General features: G+C 43.5%; 2 protein-coding genes across 2 annotated transcripts in view; one reads left to right on the top strand and one right to left on the bottom strand.

Moving 5' to 3' along the window:
• Positions 1–19,772, bottom strand: part of cpped1 (calcineurin-like phosphoesterase domain containing 1) — a 110,215-nt gene that overhangs the window by 26,765 nt on the left and 63,678 nt on the right. The window contains exon 2 of the mRNA XM_019863590.1: positions 2,481–2,585. The gene's annotated coding sequence lies outside the window, so the exon portion shown is untranslated. The remainder of the gene's footprint in view (positions 1–2,480; positions 2,586–19,772) is intronic.
• The window catches only part of shisa9a (shisa family member 9a), a 36,904-nt gene that overhangs the window by 2,609 nt on the left and 14,523 nt on the right, over positions 1–19,772 (top strand). The gene's annotated exons all lie outside the window — the stretch shown is intronic.

The following is a 19,772-nucleotide window of genomic DNA, read 5'->3' as shown; positions in this document are numbered from 1 at the left end:
TGAGATAGTGGAATGGCCTATCACCTGAGTGGACGCGACTGTGAAATGGCGATTACTATTTGGAGTGTGGAATCTACACTCTATGAACCCTCTAATCCTCGAGCTTGCGGGTAATCATGTGGACTGTTATTAACCTCTGAGATCAGGAAAAAAAAGAAGCCTCCGTAGTAGAAGACAGGCAGCCGGATTGGTTCAGGGCTTCTTCCGCTGGCATGAGTGACTATTCATTACGGGGGTAGAGAAGGGAAGCTGGCTTGTAGAGGAATTAGGTATGGATTTTGCTGGATATAGACACATTTTTTTCTTGTTTCAAATGATGATCAGATGATGCATAGACTGAAAGGGGCACGACGGTGTCAGCGTGAATGCAAAGAGAAGGGAAGAGGATAATGGAGGGTTGGTAATTGCAATGTAAAGATAAGTGCTAAGGTTAAATGGGCCACTCGCTTGCGCTGCACAAAGGGGATTTGTTCCCCATGTTGCACAGGTTTGTGCTGTAAAATCTATTCTGAGTGCATATATTGATCAAAGCTTATGGCATGATTACCTTATTACTGACATAATTGGACCTGCTCTGGCAACTCGTTGCCGTCCTCGTTCGGGGAAATAATTCCTTTTGTGCATGTCAGTCAACGAATGCAATTTCTTTTTCTTTCTGTGAATAGATTTCTGATGATCATTCATTCATTCGTCAATGGGGACTCAGAACTGCTAACAATCACGCTTTGGCTGGTTCTGTGATTGCTTTTCACGACGATTGCATGTTAACAACAAAAAGGGAGATACACAATATTAATCAGTACGGGCAATGGCCTGAGGTATTTGTGATTTCGGGCACTCTTGCGCCTTTTGCAGGGGCTCTGGCAGCCTTCTGAAAATGGACAAGTTTCTTGTTTTGATATCCCCAGCTGGACGGACTAGCTGCCTGACTTTGTCTCAATACCCAATAACGTCGGTTGGAATCCTCAAAGGCTCAAAATCCTGCAGCGCTTCACTTTCAGCGTCAAAGAGCTGAAGAGACAAAAAAAAAAGGGGGGGGTGCTCGGGGAGAGAGCGGAAGTGGGAATGGGGAGAGGGGAACAGCATAATATGTGGAGTAAAAAAGATCTTAGTGGCAAACACCCACACTGGTGGCAGCAGCCATCTCTGAAGCTCTGTGAAGGCTTTTTCCTTTTACAATTGAGGACTTACGTGTGTATGCACAGACCCCCCCCCACCCCCCACCCTTGGGAAATTTAAACTCAATAGAGGATACATTTCAAATGGTCTATTTGCACTCAAAACAATCATCAGATCTCATCTCCAAGTGAAACGTCAGTACAGTGGAACCTCTAAAGCACAGGTGTTAAAGTCAAGGCCCAGGGGCCAGATCCAGCCTCCCATGTGATTTTATGTGGCCCGCGGGAGCAAATCATGTGCGTCAGCTGTCATGATTCTTGCTGAAATCCATACCGAAATGTCAAATTGTCATGGGTAATAAATAACTGAGATTCTTCGCCGGCCCTCCGAGGAAAGCCGTAAGTCCGAAGTGGCCCGCGACAAAAAATTAGTTTGACGCCCCTGCTCTAAAGGTTCCGTAATGCTGTGATACAGACAAACAAGCATTCGGATTCACATCGACACCCATGGACAATTTTAGAGTCTTTAATGAAGGTGACATGCATGCTTTTGCAAAACGGGGGGCAGGTGGAATATTGGCCCACCCCCGAAAAGGTTACTGCTTTTGAACGTGTCCAAGAAAAGCTACAAAAAAACCACACCTCATGGGCCATAGTGGGAATATTGGCCCACCCCCGAAAAGGTTACTGCTTTGAACGTGTCCAAGAAAAGCTCCAAAAAAACCACACCTCATGGGCCATAGTGAAATTGCACTGCACAATGTTGATATGGTGCACTCAAGTTTACATTCCCCTCAGGTATGTCAACTTATGAGCACAACCGTACACGCTCAACATATTACCGCAATGCGCTTTACGGTGAACGGTTAAGCCAGCAATGCATCCCAGTCGGATTTAATTAACAGGGTAATTGTACATTAGTATGAATGAATCATCGCAGCGATTTCCCTTGCACTTGAATCAATATTGACAGTGATGTATCGGAGATCGGGGCTCTCACATTAGAGCTTCAGGTGCGCAGTTAGCTTTAATAAGACAAAAGAGATCGCTGCATGCGCACGGTGCACTGTATTCAAAATACAATTTCCCCATTTGCGGTCTTAATTATCTTCCCCCAGCAGTTATAATCTTTTCCTAAACATTCCGAGATGGGGGAAAGATAACATTTTAATAGGTAATTGCTTGTGAGATTTCACAGGCGTGAGAAAAAAGGCCTCGTCTGCAAAATACTTCATCTGCGCCTTGCGTCTGAACACTTTTATGGCGTGTGCTACCTTTTTCTTTTCATGCACCAAGCGGACCTGTCAAAAAGAAGCTTGGTGTTCCCTATTAAAAAAAAAAAAGGAAAAAAAGGAGGCTGACCTTTGTGTCCCTGCTGTCACTGGAGCCTTCACTGCTTTGCATCAGATTGCAGAGTGTCAGAGCGGAAGCGAGCGCCTCAGTTACAGATCCGACTCACAGGGCAGGCTGAAAATACAGAGGCGAAGAGAGACTGTGAAAGGGAACATGACTCCGCAGGACCAAGCTATCTGTGATGTGCCTGCACTGTCGCGCTGTCTGCTTGAAGCTCAGCTTCAAAAAAATAGCATGGAAAAACTATAAGCAAACAAAGTACAGTCGTAATCTTTTCATGCACCCCGTAACATGATAACATGATAAGCTGTCCCTGAAAGGGTTCAGTCAAAATTTTTTTATTCCATTTTTTTTTTTTTTAAACAATTCAGAACAGTTCCCAGGTGTCTTGACATACAGTGTGTCTGATATGCTTCCATCAAAACACCCCAAACATCTGGAATTTTATACACTACACTGCGCCTATGTGGCACATGGACGCATCACCAAACCCAAATAGATCCCACCATGTTGACATTTTCATCGAGCAATTAAGTACGTGGCAGTTTCAAGAAACTTGAACTTCGCATCAAAGGAAAAAAAAATCAATAACGCAGCTCTGCTTACTCTTTGGCTTTGACGTGATAACAAGAGTCCTGCAATGATAGTGTTTCAGACAGGGGAGTTGGTCAAGAAACCTGGTGTTGGGGTAGTTAATATGCAAATTAGCCCCACTGTTACATCACAGTGGGGTGCAGGACTGACTTCAACAAATAGATAAAACGATTTATGACAGAGACTCAACTATTCCAATGCAAAAAAAGTGGGGTGTTGAATTTACTCAATCAGACGATACAGTACATCGACTTGATGTATAGTCTGATTGGACCTTGATCCAAGTGATTTTATTGTGTGCGCGACTACTTGACAAAAAAAATAGACAAAGTTATAAGATAAACTACCCTTTAAGAAGACTACCAGGCAAAAGCAAGACATAACGTAACAAGGCAGTATGTCACACTGTTCAGCAGTGTCTCGTCTTTTTCTCCAGGGCCTCTTTCCCGCACCCTCTCCCTGCCTAATTATCTTAATGTGAGGCCCCTCAGCATCCCCAAGACCCCATTAGATGCCTGTTTATGAGGACCAAGGTGCCGCACAGCCACCATCAACTTGACAAAAATCCACTCAATTTAGGCACAGAGGGAGCGTGGACAGGAAGCTGCCAACGCAGTGAGACTGTGATGGGAAGTTGTGAAATGAGGAGGAATTGTAGTTTGAGCAAATGATGAGAAATAAGGAGTCTGGTAGAGGAGTGGATTTTAAGTGCTTTTTACGTGAAGACCGAGGCTTGCAGTCATCTCGCCCCTAAGGTCTAGTTCGGTTGATTTGAGTGAACGCCAGGTCAAACATGAACCCCCTGAATGCAATGTTACCATACAGATAAAAATTAAATTGACATGTTATCGACCTAGACAAAGTTTGTTTGGCGCAGAGTCCAAGTCTTTGGTTTTAATTGTTTGACGATACCGATGTTAACTTTAAACACAATACATAGCAACGTGCAGAACACTTGTATGTAAAATGTATTTTTATGTAATTGACTGTGGGACGCAAATGGCACCAATTTGGTTGAATGACCTTTGGGTCATTCAACCAAATTATAAGCATCACCATAGAAAGGGGAATTCCTCTTGTTTGATACAATTGATTTATCTAATTTACATCGTTGTTTGTAAACTTGTGCAGGTTTAAATGAAGAGCTCGTGCAGCTGCGCAATTGTTGCGTCGGTGTATGACTTCGCTCATCTCCAAATGACACAACTGATTCATGACCACGTTAAATGCAACCACTGGGGAACAAGCTCAAGCCAGCGAATAATTTACACTCGTTAAACTTCGATTTGAAGTCATGTCGTTTGGACATGTTTCACAATCGCAAACCGATCCGTCGCACCGTCAGTTCTCGCAACTCTTTGACGATGCCCGGAAGGTTTCTTTGTCTCAGGCAAGGCAAACTGATTTAGGAGCAACTTGCGTCTTTGCTCACGCTCCAAGCAACCTCTGAAGACACCCACCGCTCTGTAACGCCCGCGGGAGAGCTGCGCGAAGCGGAGGAGACGCGTCTGTGGGTTTGTTCGTGTCACACTAACTGTAACGCGACAAAAAACAAACAACCCCCCCCCCCCCGCGACATTGTGTACTATAACACGAAGCTACGGATGTTCTATTTGGTGAGATATGTGCACGTTTGTAATGTTTTGTAGCTTCATGACTGTGGTGTATTGACCACTATAGTTGTTTGTATGTTTTTTGGATGCATTGCCTTCCCGTACCGGGCATCGCCATCGACTGCGCATGCGTGATATGTTAATGTTTTAAGGCTCTTCCGCACGTTGCTGATGTTGAACTCACGGTCGAATATAAGCAATAGAAAACGCATGTGTCTGCTTCGTCATTCAAGACACCACAATGACCTTTAAATGTTTGTTTTTTTAAAATATCTGTTCCACCCGATAACGGATACGCTGAAAACACGTCATCGGCCCGGATTTCCAATCACGTGACCGTAGCGTCACGTCCGCAAAAGGAACCATTCACAGAAACGAGTTGAGTTAGTTTGTCTGTCAGTCGATGTTACAAAGCCACTTACTTCATGATGAATGAGAACGATGGGGGACTAAATCGAAGTTCCAAGTGAGCTTCAGATACGCCGCTGACCTCGTGTCGTGAAAAAAAAAAAGGAAAGCCACCAGTCGCTCGTGGCTTCCACCACCCCCATTCTTTCAGTATGAATATTAATGATGTTATTTACTGTGAGAAAGTCACATCTTGCGCAGCATTTGACAGGTAATTATGTACGGGAGTGTGTTGATGTGTCCAAGTATGTACACTAATGTGCTTAATACTTCTTGAGCGAACGCTGGCGCGTGCAAATGCCAGGCACGTGACCCGTGGTGCACTCCAGTCAAATCTCGAGTGCATAGAGCTAAATTGCATCCATCTCTCCTTATCTGTTCCCCTTATTTACATAAATTGTAGCACCATAGGACTATCTATTGTATGCCGCGCTGCCGATCCGTCACGGAGTCATCTGAAAGGAATTCCCATCTGTATGTTGAAACAGGTGGTTATCACCACTGGTTAGTAATTAACTGCTACACCGACTCTTTTTAATGCTGATATAATGAGAGTCGCAAATATTTTGACACTTTTCTGTCACAGTAAGTCAAGCGCAAACCCAATTATTAACCAAAACATCGTGGCTGAAGACGCAGCTTGGAGTGGAGTTTTTTTTTTTTTATTTGTGACGAGAGGATGCGTTTGCCCAGTTGAATGTGGGGCATCTTTATTATTCAAACGAAAACGTTCCTGTGAACAATCATAGTGCTGACTGTCGAGCATGCCGTGTAGGCGAAGCTCCTCTCGCATTGTTAGTCCACACGGGCTCCCTAGCATATGGCTGTGTTGTGCCGTGGTAAATCCTGTGTAATCTGCGTCTATTACAGCTCTGTTATTCTAATGGTTCCAATGCTCTGTCTTGTATCTGCTGTATTATGACACGTTATCACTGCGACAACCGGGTATGTTGCAGCGCTGTTCGAGAATGACAAAAAGAATTCAACTCATGTGATGAGTGAGTGAGGGCAAACGTGTGCATTTTGACGTTTTTTTTTTTTTTTGTGGATGAATCAGCCCAATGCAAAACATAAATTTTCATCTGCATCAAACAATAAGTCTGGACTAACCTCGTCATGGTGGTACGATGGATGGAAAATAAATAAATAAATACATAAATAAATAAATAGCCCATCTGTGATATCACAGTTCAGAGCAGTTCAAAGAAAATAGGCTGCTCACATTTAATTGGTTGTGTAATTTCTCACTTTATGGGTGTACAGACACACCGGAGTCCCAACTATTTGGATGTAAACAATTAAAAAGTCCATTTTCCATAATATGGCCCTATTAAACCGATGGCGCAACCCCCAATGTGACGCACTCCAATTAAGATGCCCGCAGCCTGGGGGCAAGCAGCAGATATGCCCGGATCTGCTCGTTGCCACCAGCGTTTTAAAACTCACAGGCTAGGAAAGCTCATGCTGAGGGCGCATTTGTGAACCTTCCCCCCAATCAGCATGTCACGTTCATTGCACCCCAGTCTTTGGAGAGCAGGCGCCACCCACCTCCTTTCTTGCCCACAGGCGTCAGTATGGCCTGGCTCAGCCCCGGAGGAGGAAGGGCCACGCTGGCGCCCCTCGCGAGCTCACCCTGCTGCTCTCTTGCATACATATGGACAGCGCAACCACCACCTCCAGCCCTGCTGGGTGCTGGCCCGCGGCTAGGGGGACATGTGGCTGGTGGAAATGCGTCATGATGCTGGGCTTTTCGTTCTGACAGATCTTCCTCCCGTCTGCAGATTAGCAGCCTGGAACACTTCACCGAAATGGCGCAGTTTTGCTTTTTATTGTTCTGATTGCAGCTCTCATCTTGCTTCAGCTCTCGCCCAACTGCATTTTTTTTTTTCTCCTCCTCAGGATTTATTTCTCCCAAGCGTCAAAATCAGTTGTGCTTTCTACCTTGTGTTATTGTTTCGAGATGAAAAATCTCCTCTCCACCCGCCCCACCCCCCATTTGCACTCAAATAAACGGGTTATCTGAATAAATGCAACAAGCTTACAATACAGTGAAGAAGCTCTATACTTTCCAAGCTGTGAACACAACAAAAAGCCAAAATTCTGAAGAAGGAATTTAGACCAGGATATTTAATAGACTGTTTTGGGAGCCTTGTTTTTAAGGACTGTGACATTTTGTACTTTATTTTGTCCACCTGGTATCACCTCACAGCCACAATCCACTTCAGTATCACGACGAAGAGCCTAAGGAACAAATGTCGCTGATATTGAGACTCTGAACCACCATTTATAGAGTGTGCAGTATATACAGTGCTTCAGCAAGAAACAACCATTTTCTGCTACTTTCAAGCTTCCAATGAGCATGGCGGCTCCCGTCATCCGTAAATGGAAGGAGTTTCGAATCAGCCTGACTCTTCCTCGAACTGCCCGCCCATCTGAATTGAGCAATCAGGGTCGAAGGGCCTCAGTCAGGGACCCGATGGTCACTCTGTCAGAGCTTCAGCGCTCCTTAGCAGAGAGAGGAGAGCCTTCCAGAAGGACAACAATCTTTGTGGCGCTCCACCAATCAGGCCTGTATGGTAAAGTGGCCGGACAGAAGCCACTCCTTAGTAAAAAGGAAAATGGCAACTCGCCTGGAGTTTGTCAAAAACCACCTGAAGGACTCAAAGAGAAAGAAAATTCTCTAGTCCGGTCACAACATGATGCGCACCTGCACATCTAATGTGATTCAAGACCAAATGCATCGTATAACATTGCAGCAAAGTAGAACAGAGTTGCATCATACAGTATAATACTTTGCCCCTCCCACATAGTTGTGATCCTGTCAATTCGAAACGCGCTCCCAGTATGATACAAATTGCGTCCGATTGAAGCCCTCCGTATTGGGATGCGGACATGTCCTTGCTAACCGAGCCAGATCATCGCAGTTCTGCATGCATACTGATGCCTACAGTGTTAACCTTGCAATGGTTGCATCGAAAAATATAAGGCAATAAAAAGGGGAGCGCGGCACTAAGCGCAGAAACAAGAATTCTAGAGAAGCATGAAAGGCATCACAAGGGAGACGCACCTTTGGATGTCTCTGTCAACTTCAGCAGCAGGATACGATTGAATCACAGTCCCTCAGGAATCTTGGAGAATGAATGAAGGGATAATCTGATCCTTCTCCGCCACCTTTACGTTCCCCCCTACTCACGACTGCATTATTATGCTATCGGGCTTGGCAGAAGGCAGCTGAACAGGTGATTTTTTTTTTTTAAACAGCAGACAGCTCAAGATAAAGCAAACTGAATATAAAGAATGGAGGAAAAAAAAAAGAAATCGATGCTTGGACCTGTAAATGAAATTAGGAAGCACATCGGATCGAACTGGATTGGACTCCGACTTGCTTTTAGACTTGTAGCTTTGATAGAGTGTCAAAGCTTTCACGTTCGTTTTAGTCTATGCATCCGTTTCTGAAACAAGGTCAGTAAGGTGAATAAAAAGTTTCATGTTAGCCGTTTCATTAACTATAACTTTGCAACCAACCCAATGCATGTTTATGGACTGTGGGAGGAATACACAAGCACGGGGAGAATATGCAAAATGCCCCCCGCAGGAAGGCCAGAGCAGTGATTCAAACTTTGAAAAACTGTTTGGCAAACATGCTCGACCTCCATCCCACCGTGCTGTCTTCACCAAAATTAATGACCGGGGAAACATGTCAAGTAATTCACTTCAATTTCAGATGTGGAGAGTTTGACATTCTCCTGCCAGTTTGCACAGCATCCTCTCCAAACATGGTCACAGCTGTTTCATCATAATCAGTAGATCTGGATGCCACCCTGCAATGGTTTTGTCCACTTGCAGCCCCGTAGCGCACGCATGGGAACATGTAAATGAGCAGGTGTGCTCCGGCGGGAATCGTTCGATAATAAATATTAATATGCTTGGAAAATTGGACTTAATGTTCACAAACGGCAGTAGTAGGAGCTGAATCTGAGCAGTTCGCATCCAAGGGTTGACAAGATTTGGAAACGAACCGGATGGTGTGCGGGTCCCACAAACGCAGACAAATTACAAAACAGAAATATTGATTTGTCGAAAAAAAAAATCACTGCTGACAAAGAGCCAGGAAAACCAAATGTGAACACAACAGGACCACCGCCGAAGAGGCACGCCCAACCGCTCCAGCCGGTGGTGAAAGCAAAACGACAGACAGAGCAAAACCATGACAATGGAAGAGTTATCATGCTCAAAGATAAAAAAGCCTCTGCCTGTCTCCTCTCATGCGCTAACCAGCAACAAAATTGGATTTTATTCGGCTATGCCAGCCTGCTAGTTGGGCTGCGCGTTTGGATTGATTTGAATCATCGGCGCACCAAAACAAGCAGAGGTTACATCTCAATTCCAATATATGTTGCCGTCTTTGTCATCCGTCCTCTTTTCATGTCATGTAAATCGTTCCACTGGCTCCGCTCTGTCCTAAGATCAACAGTTTAAAGGTATAAATGATCCATAATTCAGTGCGCACAGCAGCGCCGAGAGATTTGATTTATGTATGACTGCCTCCCTCTGACCCACAATATCTATCGACTGGTTCCTAAATCCGAATCTTTTTCATGCCAGTTCAGGCTGCGTTTCGAAAATAAAAAACAACGCGGTTATCTTCTTCACTTGAGGAAAAAAAAAAAGCACAACTACTATTTGATCGTTTTGCCCAATATAAAAACAAAATCTGGAAGTTTTCATGCATAAATGGTGATTTGGAATTTCGGCTCGTGGCATCGTAATTGAATTAATTATATATTTTCAAGTAGTCGTCAGTCGCAGATACTGTGAAGAACATACCATTAACACCCATGGACAATTTCGTTTTCAATGAGCCGAACGGGCAACAAAGTTGAATTGTGCTTACCGGTTAGCACGTCTGCTTCAGAGTTCTGAGCTTTTGGGTTTGAATCTCGGCTCTGTCGCCTTCCTGTGTGGAATTTGTTTGTTCTCTGTACTTGTGTGGTAGTCCGGCTTCCTCCCTCATTGATATTGGAGACCTATGTCATACATGCTTGAAGAGTTTTATTTAGCCAACTGACAGTTGTTAAAGGGAAAGTTTGATGTGCCTCCATGAGTCTAAACACGACATTCTGATTCATATTGTGTTTGTGGAATATGAGTCAAGCAGCAAAATCCACCCGTTTTTAGTCATCTCAGGGGACGGCCATTTTGCCACTTTCTCTTGATTGAAAATGACATCACAGTTGCTCAGTGTTCAAGTAATTTTCAGTCACGGCTCACCTGTTTTCCAAAGATGAGCCGTGATTGGTCATTGCCTGAGCCCTGGCAATTGTGATGTAATTTCCATGGCAAAATGGCCGCCCACTGAGGTGGACAAAATAGATGGATTTTAATACTTAGCACATAATACACAAACAAAATATTAATCTCTGTTTAAACTAGTAGGGCAGCATAGAACATACTGTCAAGACATTTTTGGGGGGGGTTGACATCCCCTTCAATATGAAGCAACTTGTAACATTGTTTCAAATGGGCGACAAAGTAATTAAAATGGCTGGATACAAGTAATTTTATGTTGCGATTTGCCAGTTGCATTATTTACACTGACGTACGATAACACATTTATATACGGTTTCGTTCTTGTGTTCAAGGCGTTATTATTGCCGGCTGTTAGCAGTTACTCCCTATTAGGTGTGGACTAAAACGAATATCATAAGTTTTTTTTTTTTTTGTATAGTTCATTTGGGAAGACATGCGTGGGTCTATAATTCTTAGGGGGGGTTGCGCCCGGGCGCCGCAAGCACAGCATATATTATTTATACTGTATATATTGCTTGCGTGGTAAACAAAGTTTGCATAATCTTATTGTCAACTCCATATGCATATACTGTACATCCTTGTGAGAACTTGCAAATCTTGTGACCCCGGCCGGCTATCGCTTAGCTTCTGTCGGTAAATTGGACTGAAAAGGAGCGCGTCGATATTATATTGGAAAGCCAATGAAAAGAAAAATAATCGACGCCACATACAGTACATACACGTCTTTTCCCCATGCAGTTTACTGTTGTTCGTAGCGGCAAAAGCAACAGGCCTATCATGAGACATTCAGATGGAAGCAAGTAGTACATTTCACATTTCGTTTACCAAGAGCAATTTGTGGTTCTTCGTAAGTGTAACATCCCCTCCTGTGCTTCTCTCGCTCAAGGCTCGAGGCTAGTTTGCGAGGGATTTTATGTATTTTTTTGGCAGTGCAGTCAGGCCTCGTGGCAATGAATGGGCGGATGGTTGGATGGAAGGGTTTGGGGGGTAACCCAAATGTGATTTCCGAGTGACCCAATCCCCCCCCCCCCTCCCCCCTCAATACCCCCTTCTTGTTGCAGAGGAGCCATCCCCTGCATGTCTGCCTCGCTGCACTGCAGCATTCATCGAGCAGACGGGGGCATCTTTGTCCGTTTCGCTTTCCTTGTTGCCATGACACGACTGTTGCAGTTTCCACCAAGCACTACACCTTGGTTCAGCTTCTTAGTGCATGCAATTTTTTTTTTTTTCGTGTGCTTCAAATGGCTTAAATTGTCATGCATCCATTTTCGACCACTTATCCTTTTCAGTATTGGTCCACGACCGCATAATTGGCACTCTTCTGTGGCACTCTCTTTGTGAAAGGTGCCGAAATACAGTATGTAGTGCATCACATATGGGCCAATTATTTCAAATTTCAAACGCCATTGGTTGTGACAGGTACCAAAATAACTGATTTGTGCAATTCGACTTCTTGGTTCCTCATCCTAACCGTACAAACCGGTGTAACCCACATATTTTTGAAGTGTGGTTCATACATCAAAAGTTGTGAAGCGGGTCAAAAGGATTCAATATGTCACATTTTGCACCTTTACAGTTCATTCGGGTCCCAACTGCAGTGGCACGTGTGTAATTTGTCGGTCAAAACTCTAGGGAGACCTCCATTTTGCAATCTACAGAACCTACTTGCCAAGTTTTCCAGATACAAGCCTTTACTGAGCCAGTTTTTGGCTTTGACATTGGCAAAAATATTAGATACTAGTTTTGCGGCATTGAACTGAACTCACGTTGCTTTACACCAAGCAGCAGTTTGGCAGACAATAAACAATTCTTCAAAAAAAGATGCTTCAAGTTCTGCCATTCCGCTCCCAGTTGAAGTTTACATTCAAACTCCAGATAAAACGGAGAGAATTACATGTTGTGTATTTAAAACAATCACACAACTTCGCCATGAAGTTTGCTTGCTTTACAAGAACAAATGGCATCTACGTGATGGTGTTGTTGCGCTTAAAGCAATGGATTCTTCAATACCAGCAGTGCAGCATCACATGAAGACAGGCGATAAAATACTGACAGGCATATATTCTTTATCCTCCGTGAAAAATATCTAAAAGCACCACTTGTCCCACAGTATCTATCAACATCTTCATGAAAGGCACCATCGCATCTTATCCAAAACTGTTTTTTTTTTTTTTTTTTTGCAACCTTTTACAAAGGACATTAACTTTTTGGGTGGGTACCAAGCTTTGTGAAATTTGCATTATACTTAATTTTTATTTAATTGATGACAGAAAATTAATTAATTTTAATCATTTTTTAAGTGGTTAATTTTTATTTTTATTTCTTCAAAATAAAATCTCGTTTTATGTATTTATTTATTTTGATATATATGGAGTATTTGTCGAGTGCAAGGAAATAAAAAAGGTGGTTGAGTATTGTGGAGTAAAATAAAGAGAATACTATAATGTTCAAATGACTGACTTTGGCTCCTCTGTAGCTACGGATATACCCCAATACAAACATAAACACCTTTAAAATGAACTCCGAAAGCTCACTGACAATATTGGAAAAAAAAAAGATATTTTCACCATAATTATACCTTTAATTGGTTTAATATAAGTAAGGTGTAGTTTCTGTTTATTTCAAATCATTATTGTTGATATTTTATTTTGTTCCCCAAAATGGCTTTTCAATTGTACTTTTCATTGACTATAATAACATTAGTCCCAAGATGACGAATCCATTACAGCGTGATCTCCAAGCCTTCAAATATTTTCAAAATGTAAAAGCAAATCAAGCTTGTCCCACTCCAAGTCGTACGTTGGCGAGCTATACCGAACCGTACCGTATTTAGGATTTACATTGGCGCACTGAAGGACCATTTCCCTTGCAAGAATTTGAATGCACGTGTCATGTGGCAAGGCATTCTGTAACGGGTACAAAGGTATTCACACAGAAAGCTGCACTAAGCTCCTGCACAAATAGGCTAACCCACACAAAGGAGTAAAAAAAACCCTCCTAAAAACAAAAACAACTCGAGTAAAGTAGACGGTGCCACTATTTGTAATGTTTACACGTGCAGTCAAAGTCTTTCCCACAAAGACATTTCCAAATGGAACACGACGATGCACACTCACACACTGTCCACTGTACCTCCTGCCAGTGCTTGTGTTCTCCTGCCCACAAATCAAGTGAGGCAGCCTTCCTTGCTTCAGTAACCTAGTTTTTGCCACTCCGCTCTCCATTTTAGCCTCATCTCGCTAAGGGAGTCTGGATGTCTTGCCCAAGACGTTTACTACATCGAGGGCCATCAATACATGCCATGTTTAGTTTACGTCGCTAATAATAGAACGTCACCGATGTGTGTTTGCGGCCGGAACAGACAGGCGCGCGCAATGGAGTGTGGTATTCACCATGGGGATAATCTGTATCTCTTAGTGAGGAGGAGTCCCTCTGGGCCTCTGCGAGGTTCCTGAAATAATATTCCTCCAAATTGTACATCGTTCATGAGCTGGGAGAAGCAGGGGAAAGGTAGCCAATAAACTCTTGTGTGCTTCAATGGTGCAGTAAAGGCGCACTGACCTTCCATTTACAGCTGGCCAAGAAGGCAATCATGCAGCGAGATACATACCGAGGATAACGATTAAAGGAATACACCACGCAGGATAAACCTGTACTCAAATAAATAATTATATAGATAAGCCCTATGCGGGCCTGCTATTTGCTGATATGAGAAAAGCATATTGTGAGAAGGCATGAGTGAGGCAGAACGTAGCAGTAAGGTAGTCACAGTGGATGTCCTTGAAAATTTGGGGAGGTGTGGCTCATGTACAATCTGGTTAAAACCGCAGATAAAGGAGTTTACTGTCATCATCCCACTGACTAATGTAAATCCGACTACTCAATACCGCTTGTTCTCATTGGGGGTGCGTGGGTGAGCCAGAGCCTAGCCCAGCTGACTGAGTGAACCGACTGCTAGCTAACCGAAAGGGCACATGGAGAAACATTCACACTCACGTTCATTAAGTCGTCTTCGTTTAAGCGAACATGGATGTTTTTATAAAGTGCTAAAATTCCACTCAAGCACAGGGAGAACAGGCAAAGTCCATCAGAAAAAAAAAAGATACAAGCTCAGAAGTGTGAAGCAGACGTGCTAACGACCAGAGCGCTGAGCTGTTAGCATCACATTTTTTTGTGTTTTATTGAGTACTGTTATAGTTTATAGTCGCTTTGCATGCATGAAACTAACTTTTCGCTGTTCTCCAAACTGTTAATTGCAGTTTAGGAATCATTTGTTTGATATAATGCCGTTTGGATGGCAAACAACAGTTGTCGCCTAAATTCACCAATTACTACAATGGTTTTCTTATCCACTTGCCACTGCTGCTGCTGCTTTTGCTTGGCAGGCTGTGTGTGAGTGTGGTTGGTGGGAGGCGGGGGGGGACTCTGGATTCTGCCCCCATCTTTGTCTTTGGAGGCTGGGAAAAGCCCCTCACAGCTGAGTTCCAACATACACACACCTGCCAAGCATTCAACGTGAAGAACAGGTGCAGCAAACTAAAGCTTCTAGACAAAGCTTCACTTCAGCAGAGCCAGAGGAGCAGATTATAAAATAGTGCAGTGGGATGGCTGCAGGTAATTAAATACTATCAGCATTCTGCCTTCAGTCTGTCTACTTTGTTACCGCGGAGGCAGCCGGATTAAATATGAAGCAAATCAGTTCAGTTTATGTCAGAAAAAAAATAACAACTTGGATATAGTGACTTTTTTTTTCAGGAATAGAATATGTGCTTTGAATAAGTCTACAAAAATCAAAAATCTTTTTTTGTTTAAGTTCAGATCAATGCGAGAGGTAGGACTCGGTCGCATTGCTCAATGTGAAAGAGAGTTAAAAAAAAAAAAAAACGCGATTTAATAACGGGATGGGTTTGGTACATGGATAAACATTCATGAGACAAAAAAAAGGTCAAACAAAAGCATGACAAGATATACCGGAACATCACGACCAGGTACAACAAACTGTCAACAAGACGGAATGAGACAAAAGGCGAAATATGTGATATTATTGAAAGTGCCAAGACACACGTGGGTAAGCACAATGTAGCGCAGGTTCGCTCCAAACAAAACACACACGCACACGCGCACGCACACGTGCAGAAGCCAACAAAACTAATCTAAATGGCAACAAAAACACGGCAGTCTCCGGTGAATGGGATGACTGGCAAGCGTTTTGTCTTTGCGAAATGAAACAATCCAAAAAAGGCTTGGAACAGCAAACTCTGGTCTGGGCTGCTCACTCTGTGCCATCCATTGAAGGATCGGCAACAAGCGCCAGTGGAAGAGAGACGAGAGCCACTGTAATGACTATGGACAAAATGATAGCGATAAGTACTGCTTTGTCTTCGTTTTTGGAGAGTTTCACAATTATGACTACATTCCACGAAAATCCGATTTAATGAATGTAAACTTAATACATCGATTCATATGATTTGGCAACCAGTCCAGAGTGTACCCCGGCTTTCGCCCAAAGTCTGCTTGGATAGAGTCCAGCTCACCTGCGACCCGGAAGAAGACAAGCGCTATAGAAAATAAACAGAAAAAATCTTTTTTGTAGTGGAGTGAGAGGTGTGGTCACCAGAGTGAGTTTTGGGAGATTCCCGAAAGGCTGGTCTATTTCAGGGTTCATCCACTCCTACCCTTTATCCCCCACAGGAATCACAGTCTTCCCCCATCAACGATTATGGCCGGTGCACGACGGCCGCCATCTGCTTGCCCACCGTCAGTGATTAGGTCACGCCGGCTGTTGACCTAGGCTATGAGTTTCCGAGCAACAGACATGCTAATCACTCCCGCAACGTGCCGCTGTTTACGATCTTCTCATATTTGCTACGAGTGCTAATAACACCAGTGCCAGTCAAGTGAAAAAGCATCACGTCTTGTCCGCCAGCGCTAAGTGGGTCACAACCGTTGACGTCTTGTCAGAGATGTCAGCCCCCACCGTGCAGACTCGCATCCTTTTTATCGTGGCCGTCTTCCCATGCCTTCCTTCCTACCTGCCACTCTTCGTCTGTGTCGCTTTGTCTCAAGCAGGATGTCATCCTCAGCTGACGGAGCAGCAGCGCTCCCGCTGCTGACTCATCACATCGGATGGGGAAGCCCGACCGATCCATTAGGCGAAGGTACTAATGAATGACAGCACGATGCGGTGTTAGCATCCTGTCAATGTGGGAGGGGAAAGAAGAATGAAGGAGACCCATTTTTCTTCTTTTTTTTTTTTTAACATAAAGTAGGGCAATATTTCAAAGCTAATTAAGTCTTCTTTGTGTGAATGAGACAGAAGATCGTTGAGACGCACAAAAGGCCTCGATGATGTTATTGTGATGTTCTCTTTCATTGAGTGGTGCTCCATCATCATGATGAATAAGAGAAACTTTTGTCCATCACGTGAGTTAGTGGAGCAGTTCTTCCTTTTTTTTTGTGCTCTGTATTAGTCCCTCTTGGTGACTCTGAATAATAAACGCCGTCACCTTTGTAGATCGGGTGCAGCCCAGCATGTCTGAATATATGGAACGATAGCGGCAACCGTAGCCAATATGGTGTTTCTGTCACACTGCTTATTTATCAACGTGAGCGCATTCCTTTACTGATTAAATTTGATGCTGTCGATGATGTCATTTCAATATAAAATGACCGTTAGTACACACTTACCCGGTCTTGGCCTGTTTATTGCTCGCCTGCCCTTCACACGTGGGTTTTGTCCAATCACTCAAGCACGACGCATGCCACAAGTTGGATTCATTTTGCAATTAACATGAGTGTGAGATGAGTTGAAATGACACATGATGATGTCGCTACAAATGGTTGCCCCCATCTGTTGTGGCTTGAGAGGGGGATGCGGATTAAAAAAAAAAAAAAGTGTACTGCAGTGTGCTGTGTGAAAATGAAAACTGTGGAATATGCAAAAACTACGAGGCTACGTTGAAGGGATGTTGGTGTCTCACAGGACAGAAAAAGTTCCTATCGCAACATTTTTCACCTCGATTAGTGATTTTTTATTTTTTTTTCCCTTACACCGCTTTCATGTTTTACAAATGTCAGGAAGTTTTCTTACTGTTGATTCTGCTGCCGGGCTTAACAACATCCTGTGAAAATCCAGTCAATGCATTGGATGGTGACAAGATAATAGAAACAATCGGGGCGGTACAATCGTAATCAATGGTGTTTAAAAATGAGGACGGGAGGACATCTGGGTCCAATCGCAAAAGGATTGAGGCCATTGTGCTTTGAAATGCTCAGGAAAGAACAATTAGGTGTTTAACAGCCACTCTCTCTGTTGTCACGTCGCCAAGACATTTCCCATGACAGACTTTTCAATACTCCTTCTCCTCTCATCTCGGTCCTGTGTGTTTAATGACAGACTCAGGAGGATTAGTCAAAGACGTGGTGTCGTTGGCTCCTGAAAAAGCACATTTCAATGTATCTCTTTTGCATTTCCTTAAATTGGAGCACAGTGGCGCGTTAATGAGCGAAGCCAAAGCTAGTGACATATGGTGATGATAATGAGATGAGCAGTGTTTGAAAAATAGGGCCGTATATTAGGTGCAGAATCTGGCATGTTCCGTGGAACAGACAGTGTTGTCCAATGAATTTAAGAACAGCGGGCCTTGGGCTGAGCTGCATCTCATGAATTATTCAGGGAAGCCCTGTACCCTCAAGTTCTCAAGGCGTTGCTTCTGGGCACAAATGAAAGCTTTTGCCAATGACATGCCTTTGATATAAGAGGATCATTCTGAAAGTTCGATTTGCTTCTCAAATTAGGTCTCTAAAGTCATTTTTGTCACTAGAAAGTAAAATCCTTTCATCAAAAGTGGGGTAGTCATAATGATAATTTGACTGAAATCGAGCGTCCAACGCCTCTATCCAGTCAGTCAGCAAAAGATTGTTGAATGGCTCTCATAAGGGGATCCTAAACTGTTTATCCCGTGTGTCGCAAACCCGAGTTGTCGACAGGAAGTTCAGATGAGCCACGCACACCAACATCAGTTACAAACGACAACAATAATTATTCATTTTTGTGTATTGCCTTGTAAAAACCATCTCGCATCATTCCGAGATGGGAAAAAATATGCTCCAGACTATTCAGAAAGTGGTTGGCTGTGATACTAAATAACATTATACATGACAGGAATAAAATCATAGACACATAGACACATAGACATAGCTATACTATCTTTTGGGAAAACTTTCAACAGAATTTTAGGGTCTGCTAGTGGAAATTTTGTTTGCTAGGTCACTGATGTTGCCCCTGATAGAGGACCGTGCTCACAATGGCCCTCATTTACTAACCGTACGTATGGACTCATTTGTGCACAAAACATCTGTATCCACTTTTGACGCAGATGCGTTCCCTTACAAACAGGCGGTTTGCGCCGTTGTGGGCGTGAACACAGCCAACTAGCTTTGTGGGCAATGAAAGCATCTTTTCTCATTCCATTTCAATGCAGTACACAAGAGGAGTCTTTGACATGGTGGAAGTAGAAACTGACTCGATGGAGTCCGTGCAGCAGATTGAGATCACCGCTGTGAAGGTCTCTCTCTCTCTCTCTCTCTCTCTCTCTCTCTCTCCCCGCCCCCTAAAATTCTAATGGCCCCATTTCAACATCTTATTTTCATCACAGGGAATCAAAAATTTTTTTTCGTCGACTAGCAAATAGCCACGCATGGAAAAATCCTGCGAGTGTCTAATCAGGAGGCCTCGCTTCACTCTTATGTGATCCTAAACGTCCTCATGCTGCAGAGACGAGATATGGAGCAAAAGGATGAGGACCACTAGAGCAAGAGACAGAAAGATGCAAGGCATCTCGTGTACCGAACAGATAAACAGTCAGCGGGCCAAATAAGAGCTACTTGACTCCCTCCTTTCGCAGGCTCTCACATAACCTGCTTACCGTTTAAGTGTGACTAAAGATGCTTATGCAGAGACAGAGAAGGGACCACACACACACACACTCCTCAGCACAAGGGCATACACCGTGAACCCCGCAACCCAAACTGAATGATTTGGACTCGCTTTAGAGAAAGAAAGAGGAAAAAGAAACTCAGGGTCAACAAGCTGTTTACTTCCAGTGTTGCCTTCACTACAAGCAGCAGATGAGGACAATTGTACAAAAGTTCTTTCAAGACACTGTTTACACAGCTTTTCATCATCTGTGCAGACTTTTGTGTCAACATCTATTCACCCTCAAAATATTCTGCTCAGTGAGATGACTCGTAAAATTGCTTCTCGACGAAAACAAGAGCGGCTTCTCAGTTCAACTTTTTTTTTTGGACAATGCCTGACAAAACTTGGCAGAATTTAAGCTACAATAGGCTAAGAGGTAACATGCAAGTATGTAAA

This window comes from Hippocampus comes, unplaced genomic scaffold, assembly GCF_001891065.2.
Source record: "Hippocampus comes isolate QL1 unplaced genomic scaffold, H_comes_QL1_v1.1 scaffold91, whole genome shotgun sequence".
NCBI classification, from domain to species: domain Eukaryota; kingdom Metazoa; phylum Chordata; class Actinopteri; order Syngnathiformes; family Syngnathidae; genus Hippocampus; species Hippocampus comes.
Note: the sequence above shows the minus strand (reverse complement) of the source record. Positions and strands in the feature narration are given on the sequence as shown.